Source organism: Cebus imitator, unplaced genomic scaffold (assembly GCF_001604975.1).
Source record: "Cebus imitator isolate Cc_AM_T3 unplaced genomic scaffold, Cebus_imitator-1.0 Scaffold501, whole genome shotgun sequence".
Classification (NCBI taxonomy): Eukaryota; Metazoa; Chordata; class Mammalia; order Primates; family Cebidae; genus Cebus; species Cebus imitator.
In genome coordinates, this window is record NW_016107816.1 from 944,886 (window position 1) to 949,479 (window position 4,594).

The 4,594-nt window shown below is 46.2% G+C and overlaps 1 pseudogene across 1 annotated transcript; it reads left to right on the forward strand.

The window, feature by feature from the left end:
* The first annotated feature begins 722 nt into the window (after nucleotides 1–722).
* On the forward strand, nucleotides 723–1,041 carry LOC119468833 (annotated as a pseudogene). The gene has a single exon (XR_005197604.1). The product of XR_005197604.1 is annotated as an ATP synthase subunit ATP5MPL, mitochondrial-like (transcript).
* Nucleotides 1,042–4,594: the final 3,553 nt, after the last annotated feature.

The window sequence follows — 4,594 nt, forward strand, 5'->3', positions numbered from 1 at the left end:
GGAGGCCACCAGGCGATGGGCTCACTGCAGGGAAGGGAAGGCCTCGCCAGGCAAGGAAGGCTGGTACAGCCTGTGGCAGGCTGGCTGAGGCCCCGGTGCCTGCGTGCGGGGAAACCGGATTTTTTTCCTTTTTCTGTTTTAATGGCTTCTTCAGCATCGCCTTGCCCCACCACCTCCATAGCCTTCTCTCCCCCTAGTCTGGAATAAGAGCTTCTAGTTTCTCAGATCAAATCTCACAGGTGAGCCTCACATTGCCCAAACTTTTGTCTGGGGCTGGAGACCTCCAAGCCCGGAGGCTTTGGAAATGATCTACAACTGCTTTCTCTCCGCCTTCCGCCCTGTTTTGCTCCCCCTCCAGGCAGCTTGCAAGAGCAGAGGCTTGGAAAGGAGAGGTGGGGCAAGAAGTGCAGAAGGTGCGGGATTTTGTGGTTAACATTTCAAAAACATTGCCCAGCTGTGATATAAACAGGTGGATTTTCTCTGATAGAAAACACAGTCTGGTCCTGTGCTTAGAATATGGATCTGTAGAACAGTGGCCCATCTCCAGCCTCAAAGGATAATCTAAAAAGAAAAACAAAACAAGAGCGTTTGCTGCTGGGAAGCTTAAGGTCCTGTGAGGAAAATTCTATTAGAGCCAGGAGCACAATTCTGGCTGCCCGTTAGAGTCACCTGAGAGAACGTTAAAAAATGCCAAAGCCCTGAGCTGTCTTTCCTGCTCCAAGATGCTTCAAAATTTTATTAAAAATATGTGGCTTCCCTTGAAACCCTACTAGACCCAAGTTTACCAGGAGATTTGGGTAGGAATGGGGCTGATGGGCTTCATCGTTTATAAACTCCATGCCGCCGATAAAAGAAATAAGGCTGCGAAAGCTGCAGCGTCTGCTCGTGATCATCATTAACCAGCTTACCTGGAGTACCTGTGAAAGAAAACGTCGGTCTGCCTGTAAATTTCAGCAAGCCGTGTTAGATGGGCCGCGTGGACCACCACTGTACACTTGTATGAGTACCGTTTACTTCATGGCATGAATAAATGGATCTGTGCGATGCTAAAAAAAAAAAAAAAAAAAAAAGCCAAAAATAGAATGCCTAGGCCACACCCCTAGAGACTTTGATTTAATTGGCCTTGAATGAAGCCCCAAACAAAGCTATTTTTTAACGTCCCCCAGGTACTGAATGTAGGCGGAAACCAGGTTATGTTAGCACGACGTGCTCATCACGCAGGCGCAGCACGCACAGCACCTGGGCGCACCATACTTCCAGGACCCACAGAAAAGTTCATTTTCTTTCAGAATCAGAAGAAAAAGAATAAACTTTTAGGTGGATGTAAATGTCTTAACATATAATATTAACAAATATTTCTATGTATCAATGCATTCATAAAATACAATTTCGGGGGCGAGGTTTGGTGGCTCATGCCTGTAATCCCAGAATTTTGGGAGGCCAAGGCAGGAGAATTGCATGAGGCCGGAAGTTTAAGACCTACCTGGGTAACATAATGACACCCGGTCTCTACAAAAAAAATTTTAAAAAATAAAATCACATTTTTCTTTTTAAATGAAGAAAGAGATCCACAAGTCAGAAGTGCACAGGCCCTACAAAAAACATAATGCAGGCCTGCATAAAAGAGACATGTGTAGGTCAGGCACGGTGGCTCACACCTTGTAATCCCAGCACTTTGGGAGGCCAAGGTGAGTGGATCACGTGAGGTCAGGAGTTGGAGACCAGCCTGGCCAACGTGGTGAAAACCTGTCTCTACTAAAAATACAAAAATTACCTGGGCATGGTTTTGCGTACCTGTAATCCCAGCTATGTGGGAGGCTGAGGCAGAAGAATTGCTTGAACTCAGGAGGTTGAGGGTGCAGTGAGCAGAGATCGCGCCGGTGCACTCCAGCCTGGGTGACAGAGTGAGACTTTGTCTCCAAAAAAGAAGGAAAACCGGCCAGGCACAGTGGCTCACGCCTGTAATCCCAGCACTTTGGGAAGTCAAGATGGGCGGATCACCTGAGGTCAGAAGTTTGAGACCAGCCTGACCAATATGGTGAAACCCCACCTCTACTAAAAATACAAAAATTAGCCGGACATGGTGGTGGGCGCCTGTAGTCCCAGCTACTCGGGAGGCTGAGACAGGAGAATTGCTTGAAGCCGGGAGGTGAGCGTTGCAGTGAGCCAAGATCATGCCACTGTACTCCAGCCTGGGTGACAGAGTGAGACATTGTCTCACAAAAAGAAAAAAAATTACATTAAGGGTATATGTTTGAATATTACTAAAAATTATCCTGTTCCTATTAAGATAGCATTGAAATATTCTCATGATGTGTACACCCTGCCCTGGCAATAATGATGCCTAATTTTTCCTTATCATTCCCCTGTCCCCTGCAAATGGTTCAAGGTAGGCTCTATCCTGCTTCATTGAGCTACATACAAATTTTTCTGTGTTGCCTACTCAGACATTTTTGAGCATCTAGTCTTTCATCCAAACACCCAGTGCCTTTCTTTTTTGTTTTGTTTTTGTTTTTTTTAGAGACGGGAGGGTCCCGCTTTGTCACCCAGGCTGGAGGGCAGTGGCGTGATTTTGGCTCACTGCAGCCTTGAATTCCTGGCTCAAGGGATCCTCCCATTTCAGTCTTCTGAGTAGCTGGGACTAAAGGCATGCACCACCATTCTTGGTTAATTTTAAGTTTTTTGTAGAGACAGGGTCTCGCTTTGTTCCCCAGGCTGATCTTGAACTCCTGGGCTCAAATGAATCTCCTGCCTCAGCCTCCCAAAGTGCTGGGATTACAGGCGTGAGCCTCCACGTCCAGCCTCCAGTGCTTTTCTAATGTTCGATTTAAAGATGGTCAGCCCAATTCCTGATATTTCAGAGACGCAGTGGATTGGAGGCCTCAGAGAAAAGGAAGCATTGGCCCTAAGAGATCTGGAGTGAATCTAGAGCCTCCTCAATGTGAGGCTTTTCCCCTGGGCTTTGCTGGCCCCTGTGGCCCCAGCTCAGTTCCGTCCCGGCACCTCTGGCAAGCAGAGCTTACTATGGTTGAGTCACACAAACCGCGGCGGTCTCTCTCACTCTTCCCTTTTTCCAAACAGATACCCATATTTGGAAAGTCATCTTCCTCATATTGACACAAACTCCAGAGTCCTTTTGACAAGGGAAAGGCATGTGGATGCCAATCTCCATGTCCTTGAATTTCATGGAAGGGAACTTGTGTTGAAAGAGACTGAGGTATCAGGCAGGAGGGGACAGGTCATTGCTCATTCCACAGGTACAGGGCAGGGCTTGGAAAAGGCAGTCACCTCCACTTGCTGGTTGCAAGACTTAAGCACACAGTTGGAGACTCCCAGGAAAATCACTCATCTGAAAACTCCTTGTGGCTGCCAGAGGCTCTGATGTCCCTTAGCTTCCGGCAGGAGCTGTCAAGGATAAAGCCAACTGTGGTCTGAAATGAGGGAAGCAAGGCTTGGGATAATGATCCCTTAGATGCCTTTCTGTTTGAGGTCCTGCGTCTCTATAGCAAAGCTCTGGTTCTGACACAGCCAGGCCTCAGTCTCCGCTTCTCTATTTATTTATCAATAATAAATAAGTTTATCCATTTTCTTTAGCCATAAACTGAGGATAAGAACCTGTACCTGAGGGGTTGTTCTGAAATTAATTTTCATTTTTTTAATTAATTAATTTATTTTTGAGATGGGGTCTCAGTTCTGTCACCGAGGCTGGAGTGCAGTAGTGTGATCATGGCCCACTGCAACCTCTGCCTCCTGGGCTCAAGCAGTCCTCCCACTTCAGCCTCCTGGGTAGCCGGGACCACAGGTGTACACCGCAAGCTGGGCTAATTTTTGTATTTTTTGTAGAGACGGGGTTTTGCCATGTCGCTCAGGCTTGTTCTGAAATTTAAATGTTGAATATGAAATTCTTCAAAATGCCCAAGAAATCCAAGTTTCCTCCTGTAATCACTGTTACCTTGACTGTAGGGCTATAAGTTGAAGGAATCACCAGTTTGTTGACTTCAATCTGCTCTTGCACAGACCAACTCAAAAAACCTTACACTTAGGCTAGGTGCAGTGGCGCATGCCTGTAATCCCAGCATTTTGGGAGGCCGAGGTGGGTGGATCACAAGGTCAGGAGATTGAGACCATCCTGGCCAACATGGTGAAACCCCATCTCTACTAAAATACAAAAAGTTAGTTAGCCAGGCGTGGAGGCACGCACCTGTAGTCCTAGCTACTTAGGAAGCTGAGGCAGGAGAATCGCTTGAACCCTGAAGGCGGAGGTTGCAGTGAGCTGAAATCAGATCACTGCACTCCAGCCTGGCAACAGAGCAAAACTTCGTCTCAAAAAACAAAACAAAACAAAAAACCCATACACTTAAGTTCTATGAAAATAAATTGTATCTACTTTTCTATGAAAATAAATTGTATCTACTTCTGCAAGACTACATTTGAGTTTACATTATTTCAGCCCTAGCCACCAAAGAGTCCCAGTTTCTGCTGTTGCTTTAGACATATCCAAGAAAAATGTGTTCTGAAAGGAGAAATCCCTTACTAGAAGACTCTGGCAGGCTGAAATGAACAAAAATGCAGAATTTTAAAACATTTCTATGGT